This window comes from Dipodomys merriami, unplaced genomic scaffold, assembly GCF_024711535.1.
Source record: "Dipodomys merriami isolate MVZ:Mamm:240054 unplaced genomic scaffold, mDipMer1.0.p SCAF_3, whole genome shotgun sequence".
Classification (NCBI taxonomy): domain Eukaryota; kingdom Metazoa; phylum Chordata; class Mammalia; order Rodentia; family Heteromyidae; genus Dipodomys; species Dipodomys merriami.
Window position 1 is genome coordinate 80835199 of NW_027204492.1, and position 12963 is coordinate 80848161.

The 12963-nt window shown below is 42.8% G+C and overlaps 1 pseudogene; it reads right to left on the reverse strand.

Annotated features, from left to right (window-relative positions):
- Positions 1–585: 585 nt before the first annotated feature.
- On the reverse strand, positions 586–12635 carry LOC138839871 (hypermethylated in cancer 2 protein-like; annotated as a pseudogene).
- Positions 12636–12963: the final 328 nt, after the last annotated feature.

Here is a 12963-nt window from a genome sequence, read left to right on the forward strand (position 1 = left end):
GCAGTAGAAATAACAGCAACACAAGCCCAGACATAGACAGTAGGTTCACCCTGATTATCCTCATGTCAGACAGCAGTGCCACCCTGACTAAAGGAGGAAGGGAGCTGTCCCCAAGCATCTGCTCCCCTGAGCTAGGGACATGCACAGACCCAAGCACACAGTCATGGTCCCTGTCAGGCCATGGCCTGCTGCAGGCATCACCCATGTTTATAAGAAGCATAGTGCCTCACTAGAATAAAGGGATTTCTTCTTCCCCTTCTCTAGCCCAGCCTGAAGGAAAGGGACCAGCTCTTAGCCAAGACTCATGTGGCCCACTCCCTCCTGTTTCTGACAGTCCCCCAGGGCTGGATGGAGGGTGCAATGGTGAGATAGAATGATCCGCCTCAGCACCACACTGGGTCTGCGCCAACAGGCTTCTCTTCTCTTGGCTTCCCTTGGTACAGATTGTTGATTAAGCTCTGGCTGTGGATCTCCCTGGAAAGCTTCCCCATGGACTTCAACTAAGCCCCTCCCACTCTGCTTCCTGGCTTCTTTGTTGGGTTCCCAGGCAGTAGATCTGCAGAAGACACCCATGGGAGTTGTATTCTAGGTCGGGAAGGTATGCAGGTTCAGGTGGCTGAATGGCTTATGTTGCTGGGTGAACTTGCCCCCACACAGCTGCCACTCATAGTTCTTCTTGCCTTAATGCATGCACATGTGCTTGATGAAGTGGTGCTGGAGGCTGAGGTACATGCCACACTCATCACAGGCAAAAGGCTTCTGCCTTTTCTGCCAGTGGCTCTGCATGGGGCATATCAGCATGCCACACTGGGTGAACATCTTGCCGTGGATATTGCAAGAAAAGGGCGTCATCAGCCAGCATGTCTTCTCCTGGTGCGGCAGGGTGGCCAGGTCCGTGTAGATCTTCTCACAGACTGAGCACATAAAAGGCCAGGGTTCTACTGCATAGGCTGTGCTGGGCAATGACAGATCTCAGCCTTCTCCTCAGCACCCCTGCTGCCCATCACTTAAACTCCCTCCTTCTTGATGAACAGCCCCTCCTCTGTGTGTGTCTCCACATGAGCACTGAGCTGCATAGAGCAGGAAAGCCCTTAGCGCAGGGCATGCACACATAAAGGGTGTCTCCATATAGATCTGTCTCATAGGTCTCCCGCCAGTGTGGCCACAATCACCCTCACTCCAGCTCTGCCCACTGTCCTGGCTCCCCTGCTTGTTATTCTCCCCCTCCTCCTTGGAGGGGAACAGGGGTTTTCTCTAAGGCCCACTGTGTCCTCCAACACTACCACCTTGGACAGAATGCCATTGGGAACTCTGTCCTCTTTGCTCTCTTCACCAGGGCAGGGGCCCTTGGGCCTTATTTCTTTCTGCCCAATGGGCTACAGGCAGAAACAGGCTCCTTCTTGCTTCATTTCTCTTTCTGGCTCCTCAAATATTTTCAAGTGGTTGTCATCAGTATTTTCCAGATCCATGGGCTCATCAGTAGTGTCTCCCAGTTCAGCAAAAGAGGTACTTTTGGGAACAGGTGAGATGGCGAGTGATGGTGGTGAGTCGTGTTACATTTTACCCAGCTGGGCTGGGTCATAAAGAGCAAGGGTGGACTTTGTTTGGACAATTCTAGACCCAGCTACTGGTCATAGCCCCTGCTATTCCCATTAGTCCTAGTGCCACAGCTACCTGAGGCCACCTCCCCACTGGCTGAACAGAGCCCTGGGCCCAGGCTGTGCGTGCTCACCTGGGCAGAGCTACCCAGCAAAAGATCATCATCTGTATCTTTGGGCTGAGGAACTTCCTGGGAGGAATGTTGGGCCTTACGTCCATCCAAAAACCACAGCTGCTGAGTCTGGATAACAGAGACAGTGGACAGTCTTTTGCTATGAGGTGGCTGTCCCATGCCAGCAGCCTCTACCCACCCTGGTTCAAAGGGCTTTTCTGCTCTCTAGAGTTTGTGAAGGTAATGCCCAGGAATGGGATTAAAGGTACTGATTTTTGTTGGTTGATTTTATACCCTGCTACTTTTCTAAAGTTTCAGATCACCTCAAGTAGCTTGGGTGAGGAATCTATATAGTTCTTGAAATACAGGATCCTGTCATCCACAGAGGGATCACTTTACCTCTTTTCCTATTTGGATCACCATTGCTTTTTTCCTTTGTGTTACTGCTTTTGTTAGGAATTCTAGCACTATATTGAAGAGGAGTAGAAATAGTCAACATCTCTGGCCATAAAAGAAATGCACATCCAATGGTGCTGGGAAGGTGGCTCAGTGGTTCAACCCTTGCCTTGCATGCATGAGGCCCTCAGTTCAATTCCTCAACACCACATAAGCAGGAAAAAAAAAATCCGGAAGTGGTGCTGTGGCTCAAGTGGTAGAGTGCTAGCCATGAGCTGAAGAGCTGAGGGACAGCGCCCAGGCCAAGAGTTCAGGCCCCATGACTGGACCACCCACCCCACCCCCCAAAAAAAGAAATGCACATCCAAACAACATTGAGATTCTACCTCATCCCAATTAGTATAGCCATTATGAGCAAAATAATGATAAAAAATGCTGACAGGGATGTGGCCAACCGGGAACTCTATCACACTCTTGGTGGTAATGTAAACTTGTTCAACCACTCTGAATAGCAGTATGGAGGTTTCTTAAAAGACTAAATATATAGAACTACCCCTAGGACCCAACAATCGCACTCCTGGTCATTTATCCAATAGACCACAAACAAGGCCATCCTACAGCTGCAAACACAACCATTGTCATTGCAGTATGGTTAACTGTAGCCAAGATATGTAAGCAACCCAGATGCCCCTCATTGGAGAAATGTATCAAAAAATGTGACACACACACACACACACACACACACACACACACACACACACACACAATGGAATTATACTCACTAATCAGAAAGAATGATATTGGGCCATTTGTAAAGATTTTGAAAGACTTGGAAAAGCATATTAAGTGAGGTAAGCCATACACAAAAAACATACATTACGTGGTTTCCTTCATTTGTGGTAACTAGAATGTTCTATTAATCTACAAGTACACACACGGAATGAATAATTACACATATATATATATATGCATACACACAGACACTAGGACAAGATAAATTATATAGGACTCGGGCTGTTCCCACACTGAAGCCAAAGGAGAATATGCGTAGGAATGGTTGACAAAGTCCCTTTAGCTATGTACATAGGACCATGTAAATTAATAGTTTATGAAATTAACTTCAAGAAATGGGAAGAAGAAGAATATTTTAGTTGCTGTTGTTGCTGTTTTGGTTTTCTTTTCCTTTTATGTTGTTTGTTTGTATTTGGGAGGGTTAGGGAGGTGCAATTGTAGTCACTAGACACTATATGGAAAATGAAGTGTATACTTTTTAGGTGAGGATGAGAGGGAAAACCTTACAGACAGTGAGGGAAAGGGACACAAGATGCAAAAACAATTGTACTCATTATCTGACGCATGTATCTGTAAGTCCAATGTATATCAATTGTTCAATAGCAATTTTTATAAAAAGAATCCATGGACTTATTGCCCTGGCTGATTTTGAGCAATAGTCTTAATATCTGTGCCTCCTAAGTAGCTAGGATTACAAGCATGAGACACCAGACCCTTACAAGAAATGGACTCTATATCTGACTTATGTAACTGTACCTCCTGTGTATATCACATTCATAATATCAATAAAATTGCATGAAGCTCTGGGCCCCAGTGGCCCATGCCTGTAATCCTAGCTACTCAGGAAGCTGAGATCTGAGGATCATGGTTCAAAACCAGCCTGGGAAGGAAAGTCCCTGAGACTCTTATCTCCAATAAACCACTAGAAAACTGGAAGGTGCTGTGACTCAAACAGTAGAGCGCTCACCTTGAGCTGAAGAGTGCAGGGACAGCTCCTAAGCCTAGAGTTCAAGCCCCATTACCAACAAAAAGAAGTGCATGAAAGGGAAAAAGACATAAAGATGTTGTGAGGAAAAGGGAGTCACGGATTTTTCTGTCCAGGCTGATTTCAAACAACGGTCATCTGTCCTCAGTCTTCACATTAAGTAGGATTGGAGGCCTGAGCCACAAGCATCCAGCTACCTGATAAGCTTAATCAAACCCAGAAATTTATTTTCTCACATTTCCAGAGTTTGGGAGTTAAAGAACTCAATGCCAGTACAATCAGTTTCTGGGGAAAGCTTCTATCCTGGCTCATAGTAGCCACCTTATTGCTGTATTCCCATTGCAGAGAAATCAAACCATTTTGCGTCCGTTCTTATAATGGTGTAGTATACCAATTCCTTCAGACTGAGGCCACTTTTGTAGTCTAATGAATGTTCAAAGGCCCTGTTTCCAAATAATACTATAATAAAGGCTGTGGCTGCTATACAAGAATTTGGGTTAGAGGAGGTAGGAGAGACCACTTATCAACTCAGCAAAAACAAAATGGAACACTGTATTACCTACATGTTACTATTTGCTAGGAAGTAGAAATTTGACATTCTAACCCCCCCGCACAGCTTGTCAACTCATGGTCTTCTTCCTCTACTAAAATATCTGAGGTAAATATTTGTTTTGCCATTGATGACTTCCTTTTGGCATATAAGCTTGTGAACAGGATACCAAATGCAGTGAAAAGTATTAGTTCACCTGAAAGAGCTGCTGTAGAGAAGGGAACCTACTTGACATAAAAGTATTCCTAATTCACCTAAATTCATGGCATCAGAAAGAATATTGACACATATAATGATAGTCTAATTGGTGTGGAGGGCCTCTGAGAACAGTCTGTGGGAACAGCTTCAGAAAAAGACCTGTTTATATTCATTCAGCAGAGGAACATTTGGACTCCTGCTGTTCATTGAGGATAGTCTGAAAGTCACATCTTTTCCCTAACCCCTTAGTCACCTGAGGGGAGTGAAGGCAAGGAGGCATATGCTGGGCACTAACATTTGCAGGTAAACTGTTTAGGGGGCTTTTCAGGAGGCTGAATGCACCTGGAGGATGCAGAGCAGCTGCCCTGGGCTTACCACAAGGTAAACAAGGCTCCTCCCATGCCACTGTCTTTTGCCATGGCTAATGTCCACTCTGGCACCTTGCTTGCAAGATGCACTGTGCAGTCTTCACTTAGCAAATGCCTGCTTCCTTTGTACTGAATCTAGACGGAGGGTCCCTGGCCAGCTGCTGTGGGAGCTGTAGGGACTCAGGCTCCTCCTCTGGACCTGTCACTGCCCTTAGCACAGTATATATAACTTTTTGCACTTTTTATGTTTTATACCTTGTTAGATTAGTTTACATTGCATATAAAATTTTTTACATAAGCAGAAAAAGCTGGAAGTGGTGCTGTGGCTCAAGTGGTAGAGCGCTAGCCTTGAGCTGAAGAGCTGAGAGACAGCCCAGGCTCTGAGTTCAGGTCCCATGAATGACAAAAAAATACTCTTAGATTTGGGAGAACCTGGGGGAAGAATTCCCTACCCATGCTGATGTCACTACCACCCACGGTTGCTGGGGGTGCAGGGTGTCAAAGGGTGGCTGGGGGAGCAGGCTGCCTGATACTGGGATGAGGGGGTTGGGAGAAGAGGGTAGGGAAGAAAAGTTGCAAGAAACACGTGGGGAGAAATGCACCTCCTGAAGCAGAGCAGTAGCGGCCTGTCCTGCCTGAGGGAAGCCCAGGCTGACCTGAGGGTAGATTTGGGCCAGCAGAGATGCCAGAGGACACCATGGCTGGCAGAGAGGCCCAGGAAGGACCAGCCAGCCTGAGGGGAGAACTGGGCCAGAAGAGGTGCCCGGGGAAGCCCGGGTTGGTGGAGAGGTCTGCCAGCACTGAGAGGCCTACAGAAAGCCCTGCTCAGAGCTGAGAGGCATACACAGGGCCCAGAGGCCTGAAGAAGGGCCTGTGAAGAACCCAGAGGCCTGCAGAGAGCCAAGAGGCCTGCGCAGAGGCCAGGTGCAGAGGCCAGTGAAGAGCCAAGAGTCCCATGGAGAACAGAGAGGCCTGGGGAGAGTGGAGAGGCCTGTGAATAGCAGACAGGCCTGCAAAGGGCAGACAAGCCTGTGTGAGGGAGGAAAAAGGAAAACAAAAAAAACAAAAAACTTGTCCCCTTGGAGGTTGCAGCTGCTCTTAGTTCTGAGGAAATCCAAGGCAGAGTTGCAGACCAGCTATTAAAACTCCTTTGTCACCTTTACCAGTGCCTCCATGGCAGAGTATTACAGATTGATTATAGAGACCATGTTGACCAGACATTTGAACAAGAAGAAATAGAAATGTTTGTTTATGCTCTCAGAGGGAAGACAAGGTAAAGGTGCTTTCCAAATATCATTGGCATATTGCATCACTAGAATGATTAATGATTGTATGATTAATGATTAAATTGTAATCGATCCTGGGCTTCAGTCCACCTGAACAGCTGTAGACTATATCAAAATCCCTGGTAGAGTATAGTCTAGATCAGTTTGTAGATTGGTAAGAAGGATTCTCAAAGCCAAACCGATACTGAGGATCAAAATGTAAGGGAACGTATATCTTTGCAGCCAAGTACAATGATCCATGTTGTTTCCTTTGTGATCTGTGATAATAAAATGTAAGGATTGTGGGCCACCAGATGTAGAGACTGTTGCTTTATTTATCAGAGATCCTGAAATAGCATCTATTATTTTAACTTTAAAGTTATATTTGAGTAGTTATAAAAAAGAGTTATTTAACAAGGAAGTTTATGAATATATATATATATATATATATATATATATATATATATCAGTGCCATCCCTTTCAACATTCTCACCTATCCCTCTCCTACATAGTCCTTCCTTACTCTTCTTAACTTTGTGGGATATACATCAGATTTTTTGTTACATTTTCCCCTCTTCTCTTCTTCAGTAGTCTACCTCTTTTCCCATGACCCTCTTTCTGAATATTTTTATTAAGTAGTTGTACAAAGATGTTGCCATTCCCAGGGGCAGTTTATGAATACAGTGCATCTTGATCAATGTCAACCCTTTCAAAATTCTCATCCATCCTCCCAACACACCTCTTCCATTACTTATATTAATTTTCAGTTAGGTATTGAATTTTTCTGCCATTGAACAATGTAATTTGTATGTACAGTGTATCTTGATCTGTGTCACCACTTCACGATCTTCATCCTGCTTAGTCCCATCCCTTCCTTATATTTATTAGTTATGTGGTATATAAAAGCAATTATTCTGTATATTCTTTCCCCTTCCCTCTTCATTCTCTTACCCCACTCCCTTTGGATTTATTCTCCCCTCTTTAAAGTGAATTAACTTAAATGTAATAGACTATAGTGAGAGCAAATAATAAAAGTCTTTAAAGAGCTTAAGGCAAAGTCCACAGCTTTGTGAGGAAGCTCTTAACATTTAATCACACATGCACACACACACAGACACACACACACACACTTGCAAGCACACACAGGTGTTATATTAATCCCACCTCCAACTAACTTATCATTTTAGGTAGGGAGCCAGCCAGGAATGGTGGCTCATGCATGTAATCCTATGTATTCAAAAGGCCTAGATCTGAGTATCACAGTTGGAAGCCAATCAGGACAGGAAAGTTTGTAAGACTCTTATCTCCAATTAACAACAAAAACCTGCAAGTGAAGCTTTCACTCAAAGTGGATGCACAATAGATCGGGGACAGTGCCTAGACCTTGATTTCAAGCCCCAGGACCAATAAAGAAAAACAGACATAAAATCCCATCTCTGACCATCACACTTTGTCCTGCTAGAGAGCCAACAGATTCTCTGAACTGTGAGCACTGGCCAGGAATGAGGAAGATGTAAGACATGGGGATAAATCCAGAAAAGCCCAGGAATAGATCCCTGAAAAGCAGCCTATGCAGGGTATATCTTGTTTTAGAAAGATTTTTTCATTATTGTATGTTAATTACATAAAAGAGCTTCATTGTGTTATGTCTATAAATGCATACAGTGTAACTTGATCAAATTCGGCTACTCTCTTACTCTTTCTTTTTTTTAAGTAAGTTTTTTTGTTGTGAAAATACTGTACAGAGGGGTTACAGTCACATGAGCAAGGAAATGAGTACATTTCTTATCAAGCATTGTTGCCTCCTTTGTTTTTCCCCTACCATCCCCTCCCTCCCATCTCCACACCTACATTCTACCTCTCCACCCCCTCCAAAAAAAGCAAATGCTAGACAAAAATGTGACGCCCTCATACTAAAGCTACCAGCACAAGTATGTTTATTGCATCATTATTCACCCGAGCTAAGATATGGAACCAAACCAGAAGCCCCTGAATAGATGAATGGATCAAGAAAATGTGGTTTAAATATATGATGGAATTCTGGGCCTCCATCAGAAAGAATGATACTGCCCCATTTGTATGAAATGGAAAGACTTGGGAAAATACTATATTAAGTGAAGTGAGCCAGATCCAAGAAACATGGGTCCCATGGTTTCCCTTATTTGCAATAACTAGTATATAGCTAGGGCAAGTAGGAAAGTTCAAAAGCTATGTACATATGACCATATAAGATAATGCTAAGTGAAAAGAACCCCAAGACAGAGCCACAAGTGGTTTTATCTTTCTTGCTGTTGTTTCTAATGTACTTATAATGTACTATGTGATTTTTTTTTTCTTTTGTATGGTATAACCTCTGTTTTCACAGTATTTGATTCCGGTGCCCTTCATCTTGTATATACATTTTTCGAATTTGGGAAGGGGAAAGGAAATAACAAAATGCTGAAATAAGGATACAGGATGACTTATTGTAGCAATGAGATGTATAAGACACGAACTTTATAACTTTGGAGGGGGAGAGGAGTTGGGAGTTGGGAAGGGAAGGGATGGTAGGGTAAAAACAAAGGAGGGGGTGACAATGCTTGACAGGAAATGTACTCATTATCATACTCATGTAACTGTAACCCCTCTGTACAGTATCTTTTTTACTTTTTGTGTTTTTTTGTGTACACTCTTTTATTATTTTACATATATATTTTTATTGTAAAAAGGTTGTACTTCCCTCTCCACCTCCCAACACCTCCTGCCCCTCCATACCCTGACAGTGTAAAGTTCGTTTTCAATATAGTGTCCTGTACATCTCTTTGTCACAATGGGTCAGCTTGCATCCCCATTTAAGCATTCCCCAATATCTCCTCCCCTCCCCAAATTACAAAAATGTATATACAAGGTGCAGCACACCAGGATCAAATCCAGTGAGAATAGGGGTTATACTGTGGGGGAAGAACATACAAAAGAAACAGAAGAATTACATAGGGCATTGCAAGCACATTAAAAACACTAGCAAGAAAGAAAAAAAACACTTGTATTCCTAACTTGGGGTACATTTTGCTTAACATTATCTCATGTGGTCATATGTATATAGCTTTTGACCTTCTCTGTTTGTCCTAGATATGTACTACTCATTGAAAACAAGGGAAACCATGGGACCTATGTTTCTTTGGGCCTGACCTACTTCACTTAATAAAATTTTTTCCAAGTCTTTCCATTTCTTAACAAATGAGGCAATGTCATTCTTTCTGATGGAGGCACAGAATTCCATTGTGTATATATACCACATTTTCTTGATCCATTCATCTACTGAGGGGCATCTGGGTTGGTTCCATATCTTAGCTATGGAGAATAATGCTGTGATAAACATGTTTGTGCTGATAGCTTTGGTATGACCTTGTTTGTGATCATTTTGGCAAATGCCCCAATGTGGGATTGCTGGGTCATAGGGGAGCTCTATGTAGTCTTTGAGGAACCTCCATACTGCTTTCCAGAGTGGTTAAACAAGTTTACACTCTCACCAACAATGGAGGAGGGTTCCCTTCTGTCCACATCCCCTCCAGCATCTGTTGTTATTAGATTTCTTGATTATAGCCATTCTAATTGGAATGAGGTGGAATCTCAACGTTATCTTGATTTGCATTTCTTTTATGGCTAGAGAAGTTGAGCATTTCTTCATGTGTCTATTGGCCATTCTTATTTCCTCCTCAGAGAAGTCTTTCTTTACGTCTTTATCCCATTTATTAATCGGGCAATTATGTCATCGAGGGTTTGTTGTTGGGGGATTTAGTTTTTTGAGTTCTAAGTATATTTTAGATATGAGACCCTTGTCCATTGTATGGGTAGTGAAGATCTTCTTCCAGTCCATGAGCTTTCTGTTGATCTTGCTATCTCTGTCCTTTGCCTTGCAGAAGTCTGTAGTTTCATTCCATCCTATTTGTCCAAACTTTCTTTGATTTTTTGTGCTTCTGAGTCTCTATTAAGAACATTTCTGTCTGTGCCACGGTGCCCTAGAGTTTCTCCTATTCCTTCCTGTAATGTTTTCATGGAGTCAGCTTTGACTCCGAAGTCTTTGATCCATTTGGAATTGATTCTGGTGCAGCGTGATATATACAGGTCTAGCTTGAGTTATCTACAAGTATTTAACCAATTTTGTCAGTACCATTTACTGAAAAGGCTGTTTTTCTTCCATTGTATTTCTTTAGCTCCCTTGTCAAAGAATCAGTGGCTGTAGGTCTGTGGATTCATTTCTGGGTCTTCAGTCCTATTCCATTGTTCCCCAGGTCTGTTCTTGTGCCAGTCCAATCTCTATTCATTACTACGGTTTTGTAGTAGAGTTTGAAATTTGGAATTGATATTCGTTCAGCACTGTTCTTTCTACTAAAGATTGTTTTTGCTATTTGGGGTCTTGTATTGTTCCATATGAATTTTTGGATTGTTTCTTCTATTTCATTGAAGAATGAGGTTGGGATATTGATAGGTATTGCTTTGAATTTGTAGATAGCCTTTGGCAGTATTGCCATTTTCATTTTACAATTTAATCTCCTTGAAAAAGAACAGCAAGCTAAACCACAATCCAGTAGACAGAAACAAATAATTAAAATTAAATCCGAATTAAATGAATTACATCCAAAAAAATATAGAAAGAATTGACAAAAAAAAGAGTTGGTTCTTCGAAAAAAAATAATAAATTTGACAGACCCTTAGCAAATCTTATGAGAACGAAAGGGAACACACCCAAATAAACAAACTCAGAAATGAGAATGGAAGCATCACTACAGAAACAGCCAAGATTCAGAATATAAGAAGGGGCTATTTCTTAAACCTTTATGCTAGTCAGTTTGAGAATCTGAAAGATATGGACAAATTTATAGCAAATATTGACATGCCCAAACTAAATCAAGATGATTTAAACGAACTTAACACACCCATATCAAGCATCAAAATAGAAGCAGCAATAAAAGTTCTCCCACCCCAGAAAACAGGGGAATTCTACAAGGCCTTCAAAGCAGAACTCACACTAATACTCCTCCTTCTCTTCAATGAAATTGAAAGTAAAAATTCTCTATCACACTCTTTTTATGAAGCCAGCATAACCCTCATCCCCAAACCAGATAGAGACTCATCAAAGAAAGCGAACTATGGATCCATTTCTTTCATGAATATTGATGCAAAATTTCTCAACAAAATCTTGGCCAATCAACTTCAACAACTCATGAAACAAATCATACACCATGATCAAACTGGATTCATTTCAGGGATACAAAACTGGTTCAATTAATAATAATTAATAATAATTCATCACATCAACAAAAACAAGGATAAGAACCACATGATTATCTCAATAGATGCAGTATCTTTACTATTAAAAAATAGTTATTAAAAAATGTGAGGCCTTGAGTTCAAACCCTAGTTCTAGTTCAAAAAAGATGGAAACATATTTGCATATTTCTCACTGAGATAAATGCAGCCAACCTGAAATAGTTCAGAGAGGAGCCATGTTGATTTCTGAGTGTGTGTTCTGTTCTCTGGATGTGGTCCTGGTTCATATTGACAGTGTAGTGCACCTGCTTCCCAAAGGGCAGTGTGTCCAACACATGGTCCACAATATCCTGTCAGTAATGAAGAAATGAGATTCTGAGTCCCAATGCGCAAGTCACCAGCTCTTCATGAGACACATTCCAGACAACTTTAAAGGCTTCTTAAAAGTGGAATTTGAGAAACTAGAAATGTGGCTCAAGTGCTAGAGTGCTAGTCTTAAGTGACAAAGCCAAGAGAGAGTGCAAGACTCTGAGTTTGAGCCCCAAAGTTAGCACAAAAAGATAAAATAATACAACGACATCATTCATGTGCAATAGGCCAGTAGCTGATGCCTGTAATCCTAGCTACACAAAAGGCTAAAATCTGAGGATGGAAGTTTGAACCCAGATGCATGCAAATCTGAGAGACAAACTCACAAAGCAGCAAAAATGCCAGAAGTGAAGAAATGGCTCAAGTTGCAGAGCACTTGCCAAAAACTAAGCAAGTGCTCTAGGGCCCTGAGTTCAAGCTCAATTATCATCACAAAAGGAGGAAGAGGGCTGGGAAGGTGGCTCAGTGGTAGAGCGCTTGCCTTGCATGGCTGAGGCCCTGGGTTCAATTCTTCAGCACCACATAAGCAAAAAGAAAAAAGCCGGGGAGTTCCGGGAAGATGGCGGAGGAGAAGCTGGAATCTGAACAAGCTCTCGCATAGAAAGCAGTTTTAGAGTTCCAGTGAACAGTCCTAAGCCAGAGAATCACACCAAGTGTGCCATCACAGGACAGAGAGTTAGACAAGAGAGGGGAAGCCAAGGCAAAAAGACACATCTGAGCGCCTGCCAGCAGCCGCCGCAGCAGCGGCATGGTCGCGGCGGAGTCCGCAGCCCAGGCCATAACTGAGTGCTCACACAGACAGTCCGGGATGAAGGAGCCAGATGCAGCGGGCGAGCGGATTCTACTCAATACCAGCAAGAAGCGACAAGGAGCAGATATCTTCATCCTGCAGTTCGCAGACCAGAGACGACCCAGGATCCAAGACTCAGCGTGAGTACAAGCCCGACGTCCTCACTCCTTCTCAGGGAGCAGAGGAGGGAAGGCCACTCCTCCCCCCCAGCACCGGTGATCTCCATCTTGGATACCGACAAAGCTCGGAGGAGCTGCTACCTCTAACTCAGGCCTTGGAATAAAATGA